The sequence below is a fragment of the Saccopteryx leptura genome, chromosome 4 (assembly GCF_036850995.1).
Source record: "Saccopteryx leptura isolate mSacLep1 chromosome 4, mSacLep1_pri_phased_curated, whole genome shotgun sequence".
NCBI classification, from domain to species: domain Eukaryota; kingdom Metazoa; phylum Chordata; class Mammalia; order Chiroptera; family Emballonuridae; genus Saccopteryx; species Saccopteryx leptura.
Window position 1 is genome coordinate 196977111 of NC_089506.1, and position 17882 is coordinate 196994992.

A 17882-nucleotide genomic window follows, 5' to 3' on the forward strand; every position below is an offset into this window, starting at 1 on the left:
TCATCTCTTTGTCTTGTGTTTCATATCCCCAATTTTCTTGTACTGGTTGTTCTATTCCTGCTATCTCTAGTAAAGGTATTAATTCTATAGTAGTTTCATGTTGATTCTTTCCATACACCTGTTATTTCAGCCCATTCCCTTTGTACATCAAACAGGCATCTTCTGCAGTTTCTCCCCCCGATTCCCTCTCCAGAGCTGTGCTCCTCCCTGTGTTCCTCTTCCTTGGGCTGGCTAGGTATAATTAATTAAAGCAGCCCTTAAGAGTTGCTTAAAGCAGAGCTGCTGCTTCTGTTTCTGTACATGTGAATGAGAAAGAAGCAGTGGGCATCCCAGATGCAGGGTTTGCAAGGGAGAAAGTGGGCGGGGCATTCTTGGCCCCTCCTTGCACAGCCGGTGGGAGTTTGGTGGCTCATTGGGAGCTGTGCACACCGGTGAGCCCAGTTTGCAGTCCCTCAGCGGCTGCCTTGTGGAGACAGATGATCTCTTGCTCAGGAAGCACGGTTCTCAGCAGGTGGGAAGGTTGCTTTTTATCCTCTTACTCTAGCATACTGGTTCTGAAGTGTGCTCCCTGGAAACCGGTCTGAACTGCAATTTCTCCAACCCCACTGCAGACGTCCTGAGTCAGAGACTCCAGGGGTGAGTCCTGGCCACCTGTGTGAAACTAGCTCCCTAGCAGCCTCCTCTGTCCACTCAGTTTTGCAAAAGCACAGGAAGTTCCAGTCCAGAAAGGAGACCCTTTGCCCAGGAGGCATGCTGCCCTCACGTGGCTGTCCCTCTCAGTGACAAAACATCCCAGGCCTTCCTGCTTGGCTCAGTCCTCATTGTACACCAGTGATCACAGACTCCAAAGAGGTGCCTAGACAGAGGAGGTGATGGCCATGGAGGACAGGCGGCACTGTGGCTGTGACAGGCAAAGAACTCTCTTTCAGGGTCCCTTCGGTTTTACTTAATTATTTTATTTTATTTTATTGGTTGATTTTAGAGAGACAGTGAGGAAGAGGGAAGAATTCATTTGTTGTTCCACTTAGTTGTACCCTCACCAGCTGCTTCCTGTATGTGCCCTGACCAAGGATCGAACCCACAACCTTGGCAATTCGGGACAATGCTGTAACCGACTGAGCTAACCAGCCAGCGCCAGGATCCCCTGTTTTTTCCTTCTGGGCAGCCACTGCATCCAGGAGTGAGGTGCAAACAGGGGAGGTGAGCCAGAGAATTTCCCTGCCTTTGTGGGGTCTGACTCCCGGGCAAGAGCGCGTCACACTGACTGCAAGCTGGACCCTCTCAGGCCACCTCCCGCCTCCAGTCCAGGGGCCTCCCTGGGGCAGCACTGGTGCCTCCGCTGGCCCAGAACTCTAACCACGCTTCCTACTGGGAGTTATTTTCGTCGGTATCGGCCTCCGCCAGTAGATGACGAGCCCTTTGTGGGCATGCAGGGCATCTGACAGTGCCCACCTCAGAGATGCCCCCTCCCCAAGTCCCCAAAAAGGCCAGGAAGAGGCACTGCACAAGGGGACTTGCCGGGCTCAATTCTCTACCATTTCAAGGTAGAAGAGCAGAGTAATTGAGTGTGTTTTCCCACCGCGAGACGAACCTCAGGGTGCCTGAGCCTCAGGTCCAGACCGGAATTTTTGATAAGGTGCAATGCGGCCGCTGGAAGGAGCTCTCGGCTCGAAGCAGGAGCTCTCGGCTGGAAGGAGGAGCTCTCGGCTGGAAGGAGGAGCTCTCCGCTGGAAGGAGGAGCTCCCCGCTGGAAGGAGGAGCTCTCCGCTGGAAGGAGGAGCTCCCCGCTGGAAGGAGGAGCTCTCGGCTGGAAGGAGGAGCTCTCCGCTGGAAGGAGGAGCTCCCCGCTGGAAGGAGGAGCTCTCGGCTGGAAGGAGGAGCTCTCCGCTGGAAGGCGGAGCTCTCCGCAGGCTCTGCAGGCACTGCACGCTGACGCCTTTGCCTCCAGGCTCAGGCGGCCTCATGCAGAGCCCGCACGGCTGGGGGCTGCATCTTCCATGACCAATTTTAGGTGAATCCAAATTCAATTCAACTTTCTCAGAAAGTGTGGAGTTAATTTGATGGCACAGTTCCTTCTCTGGAGAGAAGGACGGGCTGACTAAGCCTTGGAATGCTGCCTACCTCAATTCTTTTCTCTGTCCATCCCAAGGCATCATCCTCCCGAGAGAGCGCTGTCCCAGGATCAGTGGGTCGGGGCTCCTGAGCCAGGGGTGGACTGGGTTCCAGTTCCCCATGGTAGGAACCCCTGTCGTCTGGCGTGTCAGGGCAGGCTCTGGGGCAGCCAGAGTCCCATCCCCGTGGCTGGGTGCTCTCCTCCATTTATCTCGGTGCAGCATACAACCACATTTTCTAAGTGTGCCCCAAGCACCAATGTGGCAAGGTCACACAGGGCATTGGGTCTGCAGAATCCCTTGCCGGTGCCTTCCCCACACCACGGGCCACACAGCCTCCTCTCTCTAATAAGCAGCCCTCCCCCAAAGGGTGTGTCTTGCCACCAGCTTGCCAGTGGTATCTAGCTGTGAAGTGTGGGCAACGCTCGTGTAACCAGAGAGACTTCTGGAGCCCTCCCTGGCTCTAAGACTTTCCCCACGGGAGGACTTACACAGCGAGGCCCTCCCCGCAGTGAGTGAAGAGGCCGACACAGGGCAGCCTTGGGCACGATGAGCAGGAAAGGGAAAGGAATGTGAGTTGGTAACAGTACTGAAAACAACAGTGAGTGCCAGCTGCGATGACTCCAGTGGCACTCCTGTATGTGTCCCCTCCTTGGTATGCAGACACGAGGACCCAGGGAGAACGAGCGTACCGTGTTCTTCAGCCCTGCGAGGGGTTAGTTCAAGTTAGCACGGGATTGGGTCTCAAACATGGCTCAGCCTCTGCAGACTCCCCCTAGAATGCAGTGATGCAGAAAAACTTGGAAACTCATAATCACACCCAAATTAAGATTGAGCACCTATTTACTGCCACCATCTGGAAGAAAATTTCCACCAACTGCAAGATGTACAGACAGCAGACATGTGATGGAGCAGACAGCTCCATCAGACACCATCAGACAGATGGGTGTCTGTCCCCACTCTCTGCTACTGAAGCAGCTCAGACCTCCTGGCCAGCTGTTCCTTCTACAACTCCTCTAAGGCTACTGACCACAGGGAAGGTTGGAAGGGATGCAGACACGGCCCCCCTCTTCCCACTGCCCACTCCACGCGTCTCCTAGTGTGTGGCCTCCACACGGGTCCTGACACACAAGCTGAAACTGTGTGGCCACAGTCCAAGCTCACTTTGACTCTAAGTGGCTTCTGCCTGGTCACAAAGCCCAGGCTCCACAGAAGCCATGTTTCACTGCAGTGTGGGAAGGAGGGGTCCTTTCTATCTGACAGTGCCTTTCTAGATGAAGACCTGTAAACACAGAGAGCTTGCCTAGGGGCTGTGCCCACGAGGGGTCCTCTGACTACAGACCTGAGAAGGGCTGTCCACCAGGACTGGACTGTTTGGGCACCAAATGCCTAGTTTTCAGCTAGACTGCCTGGTAGATGAGAGGGGATGGGGGTGTAGGGAGAGCTTCCTCTGTGCCAGGTGTGGCCTCATTTAAGCCTCACAGGGGTGACTGTCATGAGGAGGTGAAGTCCACATGATTCCCATTTTACAGAAGAAGATGTTGGAGCTCAGAGGTTGAATGATGCAGCTAAAGGCAGGAGCAAGGGAGCGAGACGCATGATTTTAGCACGAATCGTCCCTGCGCGTGTGTTCTGTTCCGTCTCTGCAGGGATCACGCGCTCTGCTGCTTTAATCTGATCTTGGATTCGAGGTGTGTGCCTGACTCTCCCCGATGCTGCTGTTGCAACGTGCCGTACACACTGCCCTGGGACAGGCAGAGAGCCGCTAGCCAACTCCAGACTTTGTGGCTGGACTGTTTCTTTCTCTGTTTTTCTTGTACTTATTCAACAACTACATTTGAGAACCTACTAAATACTAGGAGCTGTTCTGGGGCCTGGGAATATATCAAAGAATGAGACAGAAAATTCTCTGTCCTCGTGGGCTGACAGGATAGTGTGGGAGATAAAGTCCACAAAGAAGCAAATGAAAGGGAGCCTCCGGTGAGGAGCCGCGTGGGGAGCCAATGAAGCCCCGGAGGCCGGGGCGTTCCTGGGGAGGTGTTGCAGTGGTAACGGAGCACGTCAGGGAAGGTCTCCCTGAGAAGGTGCCCTTTGGGCAGAGATAGAAAGGAGGTGAGGGTGGACGATTTGGCTATTCAGGCAGAGGGCATTCCACGCACAGGGAATGGTGAGTGCCAAGGTCACGAGGCGGGCACCTACTTGCTGTGACATTGAAGGAAGGCTCAGCTAGGCAGGAGCAGAGGGCACATGGTTCTACAAGGACTATGTCTCCCTAAGAAACAGGACAGTGTTTCTCCTTTTAAAACGGAGATGATCACCATGCCTGAGTTCACTGTCTAGGGTAAATTGAAGGTTTCTGAGTACAGGTCAAAGGACAGGCCCATTAGCGGTTCTCTGATCCTGATTTCAAAGTGCCATCGAGGTCGGAGCCACCACTGAAATAAGAATCCACTCGTGCTCAGCCTTCCACCAGCTCGCTCTGTCCCACAGGCATGCAGACCCGTGAGAACTGCAGAGAACAGTAATTTCTGCCCTCCTGGAAGCGGGTGGTGTGATGGGCTGAACAATAGCCCCCAAGACGTCCATGTTCTCATCCTGGAAACTTGTAAATCTGTTCCCTTCTAGAGTCAATGGACTTTGCAGGTGTGACTAAATCCAGGACCTTGAGATGGGGGGAGATTATTATCTTCGATTATCTCAGTGGACCCTAAATGTAAGCACAGGTCCTTACAAGAGGGGGCCAGAGGGAGGGCTGACTAAAAAGAAGAGGCAAAGTGATGAGTGGTACACCTGCAGGTGAGGGAAGGGGCCACAGCCACGGAGTATAGGTGGTTTTCAGACACGGAAAAGACGAAGAGACAGTTTCCCCTCAGAGCCTCCAGAAAGAAGACAGCCCTGCCGATGCCTGATCTCAGCCACTGGAGCTAGTTTCAGATGCTCGATCTTCAGAACTCTAGGAGAATACAACTGTTTCAAACACAAAGTTTGTGGTGATTTTCTATGGCAGCAATAACAATCTAACACAGGTTTATGGTTGGCTTTTGTTTATAGAATAAAGGCATTATTGCCAGGAGCTCAATGAGGTCTGGGAAGAACTAATCTCATCTTTGAGAGTTTGGGCGCAGGGCACACTGGTTTGTTGGGTGAGGGGGGCACAGTCGCTGGACTGCATCGTTTTGGGGCAGAGGGTAAATCGTGACTATTATCCTAAAGGGCTAGTTGCCATGAGACACAGGTAGAGGGTCCCAAATGGGTCCCTCGGAGATGTGTGCAGAGTCTGACGTGTCTGAGGATTTGGAAATGGGAAAATGGGAAACAAGCAAGAAGGCACAGGAAAAATATTCATGCTCTCACAGCAACTATTGTGAATAAAAAAGTGTATAAAAGTCCCCTTTGCACATCTAAAAAAATGTGGTGATGGCCCCAAGCGGCTCACGCTAATAATGTGAAACAGCGTGTTAAGGATAGCACATGTGACAGATCTGAATGATGGTGAAAGCATAACAAAGAAGGGAGCTAGGGTGTGTGTGCTTGTGTGTGTGCGTGTGTGGTGTGTGTCAAAGTTATTAGGAAGAATACATTGAGAAAGGGCCCATGACCTTGTTGAGACACTGCCACATAGTTGCTGTGTGATGCACTGAAAGTTACTAAACTTCTGTTCCTCAATGTTCCCCTGTGAAAAACTGAGATGACGTTATTTATATCATCGGGTTGTTCTGTGGATAAAGTGCTTTTTTTTAATTCAAAAAGGCACAGTTCTTTGGACTTCATACATTTTGCATCCCAGACTCTTTCTTTTGTCCTGGCCCACACATGACAAGCAGAACACAACGCATTCAGTTACGTATCAGAGTTAAGTAACAGACGCCTTGAACTTCCAAGTCCAGAGTTCTCTCTCCACACCTTAGTTGGCAACTGCAGCAGTCCCTGAAAATGAGATGCATCAGCTGAGTTCTCTGCATCCTCATGCAATGCGGAAAGGGCTCAGAGTCTTTGCGCAGGTGGTTGGTGGAAATGTCCTGCGTGCAGGGACTAAGGGGCTTATCAGCTCGGACAGGTTCTGCCATGAACTGGCTGAGTGTCCTTAGGCAGGTCACTTAATCGCTCATCATCTGTTTCCTCATCTGCTTAATAGATACAGGTAATAATAAAAACAATAAGAATAGTAATAATGAGATAATAGTAATAGAAAGAATACTTGCCTCATTGAGCTCATAGAGATTTTGTATCAAATAAAATAACTGTTAAGTCTTTTTATAAAAATGCAAAGTAATACCATTGAAAGACAATTTTGATGGGCTTATTAGTGATGTGATGTCTAATTTTGTCCCTGCTTTTCGGCTCATAGTACTCATCCCTGCTGTAGGCTGGAGACTGAAGTTGGCCGGCGTATAATTCTGTCTGAGAACAGTGAGATTTAGGGTCCTTATGGCTACCACACACCTGCTCTTTCCTCATTTAAAGAATGTCATTTAGGCTTTCAGCATTCTCTTGACAGCATCCATCTGGCACCCAACAAAGCAAGAGGAGGAGATGTCATTGCATTACTTGTCTCCATCTGAAGTGTTCCTTCTACCATGACCTTAGACGAGTAAGTTTCGTGGCTCTCTTCAGACAGAGAGAAAGCCACTTCTGAAGGGGAGGGAGAGGAGGGAAAGGAGTGAAACAGCAACAAATTGAAACTGTGTGCAAGAAAATGGAGATCGGCCCTGGCTGGTTGGCTCAGTGGTAGAGTGTCGGCCTGGTGTGCAGAAGTCCCGGGTTCGATTCCCGGCCAGGGCACACAGGAGAAGCGTCCATCTGCTTCTCCACCCCTCCCCCTTCCTCTCTGTCTCTCTCTTCCCCTCCCGCAGCGGAGGTTCCATTGGAGCAAAGATGGCCCGGGCGCTGGGGATGGCTCCTTGGCCTCTGCCCCAGGCGCTAGAGTGGCTCTGGTTGCAACAGAGCGACGTCCAGGAGGGGCAGAACATCGCCCCCTGGTGGGCAGAGCGTCGCCCCCTGGTGGGCGTGCCGGGTGGATCCCGGTCGGGCGCATGCGGGAGTCTGTCTGACTGTCTCTCCCCGTTTCCAGCTTCAGAAAAATACAAAAAAAAACAAAGAAAAAAAAGAAAAAAAAAGAAAATGGAGATCTGCTTGGGCTAAACAAAGGAAGTGTGGGTTGACCTTGATTCTGCCTTTGAAGACTGTGACCTTTCTAGATATGGGTACTTGCTCTTCAATGATCCCAAGAAGCCAAGGTGACCTGCTGGAAACCCCCCCTCAAGGACAGTAGTGTTTTCATCACAGAGTCCAAGTTCTCCAACACAGCCTCCCTAGTGTTTTCATCCTCTGGCCTTGCCACCTGTCCAGCCTCACTCACCCCTACACCTGCCTCTTCCCGGCACCGACCCTCCTGACCTCGTGAGAGGCTGCTGTATGTGTCGGGTTTTCTTCCGTCTCTGGGCTTTTGCTGATTCCCTCCGTGTGTCTACCATTCTCTGACCCAGTGGTTTCCAAACTTGTTACATGTGGGGACCAGTGAAAATAGGATAATTATTTTGGGGACCACTAAATCAGAAAGCATCCTGAGCATAAGTGACTTCAACTAAGATCTATATTCGACTAAGGTCTATAATCTTCATACAACAAACATCGGAGTGGTTAACTCGTTCTCAGACTGGAACGAAATTTCTGGTGGACCAGTACCAGTCCACAGAATCTGCGGCTAAAAAACACTGCATTAGACCATAAGATCCTTGAGGATAGAAATTTGTCCTGTTGGCAGTTTTAACTCCACCATACCCAGAAAAAGTTAGCCCTAGATCAATGTTTATTCAATAAAGAATGAGTGCATAATTGTCTCGAGAAGTGAGCAAAATAGCAAATGCATTGAGGAAAATCACCATGAAATTCACAAAGAGAAACATATGGCAAATGGAAATATTCAATGAAATGGGCCATAGTCACATATAAATGTGAATGAAAGAAGAGAAAATGAATACAATCTAGCCTCAATGATGAGACTTACAGAATGGAAAATATTGGCTCTAAACTGGCTAAAAAAAGAAAAGAAAAGAAAAAGTGACCCAATAGAAAATAAAGAATCAGAAGATCAAAATCAGGCCCTGGCCAGCTGGCTCAGCGATAGAGCATTGGCCTGGTCTTGGGTTCGATTCCTGGTCCAGGACACACAGGAGAAGCTACTATCTGCTTCTTCACCCCCCCCCCTTCTCTCTCTCTTCTCCTGCAGCCATGACTCAGTTTGAGCAAGTTGGCCCTGAGCACTGAGGATGGCTCCATGGCTTTGACTCAGGTGCTAAAAAAGCTCATTGCCGAGCAATGGAGCAGTGGCCCCAGATGGGCAGAGCATCAACACCAGACGGGGGGTTGCCGGGGTGGATCACAGTCAAGGCACATGCGGAGTCTGTCTCTGTATCTACCTTACTCTCACTTAATAGTAATAAAAAAAAAAAGGCCCTGGCCGGTTGGCTCAGCAGTTGAGCGTTGGCCTGGCGTGCAGGAGTCCTGGGTTCGATTCCCGGTCAGGGCACACAGGAGAGGCGCCCATCTGCTTCTCCACCCCTCCCCCTCTCCTTCCTCTCTGTCTCTATCTTCCCCTCCCGCAGCCAAGGCTCCATTGGAGCAAAGATGGCCCGGGCACTGGGGATGGCTCTGTGGCCTCTGCCTCAGGCGCTAGAATGGCTCTGGATGCAACAGAGTGATGCCCCAGAGGGGCAGAACATCGCCCCCTGGTGGGCATGCCGGGTGGATCCCAGTCGGGCGCATGCGGGAGTCTGTCTGACTGCCTCCCCGTTTCTAGCTTCGGAAAAATGAAAAAAAAAAAAGAAGAAGACCTAAATCAAATGGGTCAGTGGAATGGAGAATGAAAAAGAAATGAGTACACGGAAGTGACGGAAAAGAAAGGTAACTTAGGGCAGTGTGTCCCTCCATGCTATAGGAATATTACCATTGAAGTTAAAAATTAAGAAAACTAAGATACTTTCTTATGAGAAGTGAAATTAAGGTGGTTATCTTTTAAAGCCCCAAATTAGTTGGAATGCCCTTGGCCCAGTTTTGGTTCCCAGAGCAAACCCCACACCGTTCAGAGATCGCCTTCTTTCTCCAGGAAACCAGACAGGAGTCCAAGGCTAGGCCATGGCCTTCTGTTCATGAACCAGATCACAGATGTAGACTGTGTTAAGCCATATGCCCTTTGTTTTAGTAATTGCAACCCAGATAGGGTGTGTGGGGATATACAGCACTTTGTTTTAGTAACTAGATCACAAACATGGCACTCGGTGAAGCCCCTGGCCTTCTGTTTCAGTAACAGGTCACAAATACAACATGTGGTTGTGCTGTATGGTCCTCTGTTTAGTAACCGGCTCACCAATATGGCACATGGGTAAGTCACACGTGCTTCTGTTGCCTCACCAAATCACCAAGAAGGCATGTGGCCAGGAATCACAATTCTCTGCATTAGTAACCAGATCGCAAACATGGCACATGAGTAAGTAGTAGAAATTTCCCATTTAGCAACCAGAAAGAAACTCAGGCTGTGGTTAAGCCATAGCCTCTCCCTCTGAATAAACAGATCATATGCATGGCAGGAGGCATTGCCTCTCAGATCACAAATTGAGCACAGAGCCAAACAGTGTAATGATAAATTTTTTAAATTTCAATTATATATCCTAGCCTCATCTTTTTATTTGTTGCCTGTGAAATTTCATTAGCTAAAGAAAAACAAACATTTTATAAAAACAAGATAAGTGAGGCCATAAAATCACCAGCTCCATATAAGCACTTAAAAAGGCAGACTGGGCCCTGGCCAATTGTCTCAGTTGATTAGAGCGTCGTCCTGACATGCGGAGGTTGTGGGTTCAATCCCCAGTCAGGGCACATGGGAGATCAACCAACGATGACATGAATAAGTGAAACAACAAATTGGTGTTTTTCTCTCTATATTCTTTCTCCCTTCCCCTCTCTCTAAAAATAAAAATTATATTAAGAAAAAGACTGTGTAGCCTATGGCTATCAGTTAAAAAAAAAAAAAAAAAAGGCAGGCTGCTATCAAGTTGAGGAAGTTAGGGAGTTAAGGTGAAGGATTCTGGGAGAAAAGTGCCAATGTGGCGATGTGAAGGCGTCAGAGCAGCAATGGGATCGACCCAGGACATTCCGTTTGGAGTTCTTTTGTCACTGTGGATCATCACATCGGATAAGAACTGGGTGTTACAATTTGAATTATTGCAAAGCAAATCTTTACTCCCCTAACTTCTACTGTGACTGGAATATGGGCCTGTCCCATTGGTGTTGGACTTGGCCATATGACTTGCTTTGGGGCAATAAAATATACATGGGTGTGGCTTGAGCAGAGGTAGTTGGGCATGCCTCCTTATACCAAAGATGTCTCAATGAGAAAAACTTTCCCCAAGTTTCTGTTGCTTGGCTCTGAATGAACACATGTAGGGCCAACCCAAACCCAGCCTGCTCTAGAAGCAGAGCTCCCCAGCTGAGCCTCAGGATAGAACAGTGGAGCCTCACTCAGCAGGCTCCCAGATCCATGAACATCAGTATAAGTGCTTCTTGTTATAGGTCGCTGAGCTTTGACGTGATCTGCTGTGCAGCATTGCGGCGCAACATTGATTGATTGGTAGGCTTGGAGTTTCCAAGGGTAAGAATAACCACATGATGGATGCAGAAAGCAGCACATGAAGAAAAAGGCAGCCACACAGCTGGACATAGCCCTGCAGTGGAGGTCAGGATAAACAGAAAACAAGGGAAGTGAAGCTGACCCCAGGCTCACTGGCCTTACCTTCACAGAGATGCAACCCCCGCAGAGATAAACTTCCCTTAACAGACTTGCCCATGTGCCTGGCTCTCTCCACACTCCAGGAATGTTGCCAGCTCACTGACACTTCTTCTCGTTTATGGCAAATTCTATTCCATTATTTATCTTTCTTTATGAGAAAGATGGGTGTGCTGGAGGAAATGAACATCAAAAAGAGTTTGCAACATGTGGAAAGGATTCAAGGCATAAAAACTGCAGGAGAACCATGCATGCACTTTGGAGGCTGAAGAAAATATCATTCTGAAAAATATTTATAACAAATAAAAGTGAACTTAACACAGCAATTGCTTTCTGTTCCCTATCTTTTCATATACACACATATCTGTTGATTAGAAGAAAACTAGCTCATATATAAGAAGTAATGTTTTAAAAATCTAATCATGCCACAGTGTAAGTGACAAAGAAGTCATAAAGAACAAAATTTATAGTAGAGAAGGGACTGAGTGATTCAGATAGCAAAATAAATAAAATAAATATTATTAGCTCTGCCATGCAGAAGGGAGGATTCTGGGATGAAAAACATATAAGAGATGATAAAATGAAGAGCACAGAACAGAGATATATGCAAAATCACTATTTCTGAAGAGCCAAGAAGCAGTAGGACAGAAGCAATAATAACAAAATACATTTTTAAAAAACTTTCTGAAAATTTATTTGTCTAGATTTTTAGGGCTTATTGTCAACATCATTTGAAAGATGTCAACAATTGGACATATCGTGATGATGTGTTTGAAATGCAAAAATAAAGAAATACTTCTTCAAACTCCTTGGTAGAAAGAGTAGGTTAACTGCACGGTAAGAAAACCAGTTATTCTCGGACATGACCTGCACAACGTCAAACTCCAATGGAGAGACATCACTGAGTGTTTAGGGGAAAGGGCTTTTTACTCAAGACTTTGACACCTGGCGGGGGTATGATTCATTTACAAAGGCAGCAGAACATAAACCAGCTCTGCAAGAGCTCAGAAAGCATAAAATCCTCCAGCTTTCCCAAGTGTGTTATTTAAAATGCACACCAGCCCACTGAGGGATGAGTCAAAATAAAGAGTTCAAGAATGGAGAACACATGGCATAGAAGAACTGTTGCTGAGAACTGAAACCACACCAGTCTAGAATTTAAGATAATTGTTGTAAACATGACTACAGAACAAAATGCAACTCGGGTGGCTCCTTCTTCAAATGGAAGACATAAGATGAAAAACCACCATAATAAGTCGAATCTACATCCCATACTGCGAAAACAAAGATCAAAGAGTAGGAGCTGGGGGAATAAGAAGGAGGGAGGAAAAAGTACTAATTATTTAAACGGTGGCAAAGTTCTTATTTAATCGCACTGGTTGCTAGATGAATGTTAAATGACAGTTGTGGTAACAGACATAGTTAATGTATTTCTGATTTTAATGGAAATGCCTTTAGAGACTGTATTGTCTCTTCCAAATTTTGTTCTCTAGGAAATAAACAGGGTGGGGCAAAAAGCAGGTTTACAGGTGTTTGTACGGACAATAATTAATAAATAACAATACACATACTCACAACTGTAAACCTGTTTTTGCCCCAACCTAGTAGTTTCAGGGAGCGAAGTGCTCTTCAAGAAAACCATAAAATAAAAGCAAATAAAAAAAATATTACGGTAAATATGAATGAAAAATATGGCTTATGACTTCCCCACAGAAGATGAAAATTATAATTAGTAAAAATGTTACTGAGCAGTCTTATAGTCAAAGAGATTAGTTTAACAGTTTTAGGCAAGTTTTGCTAATAATTAAGCAGGGAAACCTTTTCTTGGGTCATATTGTAGCAAACATTGAGGTTGTCTTCTAATGTGCCAGGTGGGCATGTGACCCATTTATGACCAGAGACATGTTATGATGCCTGCTGAGGGTTCTTGCAAAGCATTCTGTCTTTTTTGAGAGAGAGGGAGAGAGCCACAGAAAGAGATGGCCCCTCTTTAAGCTCTGGGTATTGTCATGTCTAGAGATGTGATGTCTGAAACAGCTACAGTCACCTTCTTACCAGCAGGAAAATGACATTGTTCTGGTTATCACAGTCTGTCTATGCTTCATAATGTCTGAGGCCTCATTTGGAAAACCTCAAAAGCTGGGTGTGACTTGACAACTGTGGTTGAGTATCTGAAGACTCGTTCACTCACACGTCGGGCTCCAGGGCTAGGAAGATTGACACTGGAATTGCCAATGATAGAGCCCCTCGTGGCCTCTTCCTGCGGCTGCCTCCCTATGGGATGGTGGCCTCAGGGGGGTGGGATCTCTTATATGGAAACTCCAAGTCTGAGTGTTCCAGTGTATAAGGCAGATGCTGCAGGGCTCTTCCTGACCCAGCCCCAGACCCACGCAGCACCACTTCTGCTGCCTTCTATTGATGAAAACAAATCACACGCCCATCCAGATTCAAGGGGTGGGAAGGTAGACCCACCTGTCTACAGGAGGATTGGCAAGGTCATACCACAGAAGAACTTATAGTGCTACGGCCATAATGCCAATGATATGGAGAATATAATTGGCACAGACGTGAACACTAATAAGGAGGAAGAGGGGAAAAGCCCCTGACTCAACTAACCCTGACGCTTGTCCAATTCTGCCCCTCTGTTTTCTGAGAGATTTCCTTACCCTTTAAGCCAGTTTGAGTTGGTGTTTTTGCTACTTGCAGCAACAGCAATCTAATAGAACTAATAGCTATTAGTATCCTGCAGAGCCACGTGTGTAGAGAAAATTGTCCAGACTGTGCTTGTATACTGGTGAAGAATGGAGACATTCAAGTAAGAGAAATCTGTGATTTGATCCTTGGGTCTTCTGGCGGCATTTATTAAACCTTTCAGGACTGAGCCTCAGTGTCTTCATCTGCAAAATGGGGATACTACTACTAATAGGATGGTTGAGGATGAAATAAGCCAGCATTTGTAAAATGTTTATTATTGTGCCGGAGACAGAGAAAACACTAAGTGATAGCTTTGACCGGCATAGTTTAACCATTAAATTATATGGCAGCATTTTGGGGAGAAATCACATTTAGGATATTTATTTCCTTTCTATATTTTCTGAGGGTGAGCCTTTGTGCATGTGTATGTATTTTAGGTATTTATTATAGTAATCGTTCCTCCCCCTCTGAAAGAATGCTCTTATTAAAATAAAAAATCAGGGAGGCATCTGTCACAAAATAATAATCTAAGGATTCTTCAATATTTTAATATAGAAATTTGCAAAACCTGAAATCCATCCAAACTGAGTTACAAGAAACAGGGCTATTCTGGAAAGACTGGGGTAGGGTGGGGGGTTGTATGGAATCCTAGAGAAGAAGTGAAGGATAAGACAATGGGGAAGGTGGCTCCTCTCTAAGCCCCACCCTTGGGACTCCAAGACCCTCAGCCTTTTCTCCTTCTCCATGCCCATGGCAGGAAGGGACCCTCCATGGCCGTTCAGTTCATGCCAACAGAGACTGAATGGGCCAGCCGAGGGCCAGTTCCAATGAGATGAACACGCTCTGGTCCAAGGTTCCAGGCTCTGGCTGTGGCCGGTGGGAAAGAGGCATGGCTCGTCCCTTACATAGAGAGACTGGGTGTAGGTTGGGTGTATCAAGTCACGTGTCTGTTCAGAAGGGCAGGATTCATCGACTGTGACATTTGCAGACTCACAGCTTGAGCACGGGAACTTGGATGAGTCAAGAAAGAAATGCCAGGCTGCCTCACTGGGGCTGCTTGTGCCCCCCTTCCACCCCCGCCTCCCAAGGAGTACACAAGTGGGGGCCTTGCGCTGTCCTATGAGCCCACTCTGATTTGCAGGGTGTCCCTTCCAAGTTTCTGCTCTGATGTTGACAGCTGCCATTTTGTGTGGGTTCTCAGAGACTCAGAATCCATCCTCAAGGGACTCCACACTTGTTTCAGAAAATCCAGGGATGAGTCACAGCGCTTGGTATTTTGCCCCTGCGGCTCCGCTGATTTCTTCCCGGGCTGCTGGCAGCATGGTTGGTGACCCAAGTTTACAGTCAATTCTAAATTAAGTAAACCTCAGTGCAGCCTGGAAGCCAGCCAGAGAAATGCACCGGTACATTAGCTTCTCTGCTTCCATTTGCAGCCTGGACGATGCCTGCAAGCTGTGCTTGTTGTGGAGGGCTTTCATATCACCCTGATACACTTAAAAGTATCAGGGAAAAGTAGATAATAGGCCTCTTGGAGCTTTCCGGGCTTTGAACCCTATAACTATGAGTACTTCTGTAAGTAATTACCCCCCAAAGCCTACAGGACCTTCCCTGCTCCCCGGGCACTGCCAACTTTGATGTTATGCCTCCTTGGAACTGCATTTCCATTGTAACATGACCGCATCAGAATGTAATATAGTACTGTACTTTATCCTAATAATAGCATATTTAGATTTTATCTGCTTTGCAATGTTTCTTAGAAAATCAACAAAGGATAATCCTGACTACGTAGAATTATAGGGTGTTAAGAGGTTATTTTTAAATTTGTTGTTTGTTTGTTTGTTTTTTGCTAAGATTTGACTAGTAAAGATAGAGATGTGGGTATAGGTACTGGACATCCTCAAAGTAAGAAATGTGGGTAAAAAACATATTTTATAGTAATCAGATCCACCATGATTTCTACATATTATTCTTATTTTCCCTTACCCTTGATTAACAAGGAGACAGTCACCTTCCCCTCTTTAAATATTGCTTTTCTATGATTCCTAGAGATCTCTTAAAAATTGGGACAGCTCATAGATACACTGGACCACCATCCTTAACACATACAGAAAGTGGCAACTAGTCACACAATGCGCCAATCACGAGTAAGAGTAAATAAATTGGGTCCTTTCTGCATTTAAAAATGAGTTTTAGAAAAACAGATTGCTTCATCTTAGCCTTTCACAGTTTGAACTGTACAGGGCTCTCCAAGTCCTAGAATGTTGGTCCAAACCAGTGCGGATGCTAAAGTAGCCCATCGTTCCCAGAGCTTTTCTAGTGGGCAGCAGAGGCCTAGAGTACTAAGATGCTGGAGGTGATGACCCCCTAGCCCTGGGCCAACAGGAATTTGCAGCAGGAATTACTTGTTGCCTAACCAATATTTGTCTTTCCCTTTGTCCTACCTCATTGGGGGGGCTAGGTTCCCAGGCTCCCTTTAGATACATGCAAAAGTGGTGGGCAGGCCCTGGCCGGTTGGCTCAGCGGTAGAGCGTTGGCCTGTTGTGCGGGGGACCCAGGTTCGATTCCCGGCCAGGGCACATAGGAGAAGCACCCATTTGCTTCTCCACCCCCCCCCCTCCTTCCTCTCTGTCTCTCTCTTCCCCTCCCACAGCCAAGGCTCCATTGGAGCAAAGATGGCCTGGGTGCTGGGGATGGCTCCTTGGCCTCTGCCCCAGGCGCTAGAGTGGCTCTGGTCGCGGCAGAGCGACGCCCCAGAGGGGCAGAGCATAGCCCCCTGGTGGGCAGAGCGTCGCCCCTGGTGGGTGTGCCGGGTGGATCCCAGTCGGGCGCATGCGGGAGTCTGTCTGACTGTCTCTCCCCGTTTCCAGCTTCAGAAAAAAAAAAAAAAAAAAGGGGTGGGCAGAGTTTGGGGGAAGCTCCTGAACAGGAGATTACTCAGTTATCTGGCATCCTTTTTCTTCCCTCCTTCCTCTTTCTGCTGAGCCCTGATGGCTGGCACCGCAGCAGCCATCCTGAGACAACAAAGGAAAGAGCAATCACATTTCTGAGACCTCAGCCCTGACAATCTTGAACTATTGAGCCAACAGCAAAAACTGGCCCTTAGGTGAGAAAAATCTCCCTTTGTGTTTATGTCATTGTAGTTAGTCTTCTTTACTGGCAATCAAATGCGATTTCCATCAAGTACACAATCTGTCATCCTTCCATAAGAGGACAAAAAATAGAGTGGGATGAGTCCCTCCCCGGTTGCTATTTACTATACTTGAGCAGGATCAGGTGGGCTTTCTGGTGTCCCAGCCATGATCGGGGTGTAAAACATAAACCTCTCAATCCCTATCCCTGGGACTTTTTGCTTTCTTCTGTTTTTGTCAATGAGTGGTGATAACAGGTCTAGTTCCAGAAAAACGTGGGGAAACAAGAAGGAAAATCTCAAGCTGATTGTGGGATAAGGTTCTTCTGGGTAGGCCAAGAACTATCTTACTGTTGAAGGTCACTAGGGAATCTGGCATCTCTAAATCCAAAGAGTCCTTGTTAACTGATTCCTATAAAGATTCCGAGAGAGGCCCTGGCCGGTTGGCTCAGCGGTAGAGCGTCGGCCTGGCGTGCGGGGGACCCGGGTTCGATTCCTGGCCAGGGCACACAGGAGAAGCGCCCATTTGCTTCTCCACCCCCAACCCCCTCCTTCCTCTCTTTCTCTTCCCCTCCCGCAGCAAAGGCTCCATTGGAGCAAAGATGGCCCAGGAGCTGGGGATGGCTCCTTGGCCTCTGCCCCAGGCGCTAGAGTGGCTCTGGTCGTGGCAGAGCGACGCCCCGGAGGGGCAGAGCATCGCCCCCTGGTGGGCAGAGCTTCACCCCTGGTGGGCATGCTGGGTGGGTCCCGGTCGGGCGCATGTGGGAGTCTGTCTGACTGTCTCTCCCCGTTTCCAGCTTCAGAAAAATACAAAAAAAAAAAAAAAAGATTCCGAGAGAATTGAGGAGACTGATAATCAATGTTAACTATAACCTGATGACAGGTCTGCCCAATGAGGAGACCTAAACTGTGTTATCCATCTGTATAAAGCCCACTTCTCAGGAGACCACTTCCTGCACACTTTCTCTGGCTCTTATTTGATGGAGTAGTTAAGACATAAATGAGACAAACTTCATCTCCATCACTTACTATTTAGTGAACATTCATTCCAATTATCAGTACAGTTTTGCAACTAGAAACACTCTGGTATTATAAAGTGGTTGAGAGTGCTGACTCTTGAGCCAGAATTCCTGGATTCAAATCTTAGCACTCCTTTGACTCACCCTGT

General features: G+C 47.7%; 1 protein-coding gene and 1 non-coding gene across 7 annotated transcripts in view; one reads left to right on the plus strand and one right to left on the minus strand.

Annotated features, from left to right (window-relative positions):
• Window positions 1–17882, minus strand: part of CALN1 (calneuron 1) — a 528997-nt gene that overhangs the window by 34053 nt on the left and 477062 nt on the right. The gene's annotated exons all lie outside the window — the stretch shown is intronic.
• TRNAN-GUU (transfer RNA asparagine (anticodon GUU)) lies at window positions 16088–16163 on the plus strand. Its single transcript has one exon. It is a non-coding gene; the product is annotated as a tRNA-Asn (tRNA).